Genomic DNA, 255 nt, shown 5'->3' with positions numbered 1-255 from the left:
CATACCTCAGTCTTATCACAAAGTATGCCTTCCCTTTAGAAGATGGTTCATCGTGGTCACATCGCTTGTGTGGAAGTGTAGAAGGCGGCTCGTCCTAGCACAATGATCTTCAAATAAAACATTACCACAAGTTATCACAGAGACGCCGCTCTAAAGCACCTGCATCCACTCCAGTTACGCCGCCCAAAAACAAGCGAAGGCCACATGCACCCTAGTCTTATGTATCCCACACATGTAAATGCACATGAGAGTGCG

This window comes from Penaeus monodon, chromosome 33 (assembly GCF_015228065.2).
Source record: "Penaeus monodon isolate SGIC_2016 chromosome 33, NSTDA_Pmon_1, whole genome shotgun sequence".
NCBI classification, from domain to species: Eukaryota; Metazoa; Arthropoda; class Malacostraca; order Decapoda; family Penaeidae; genus Penaeus; species Penaeus monodon.
Note: the sequence above shows the minus strand (reverse complement) of the source record.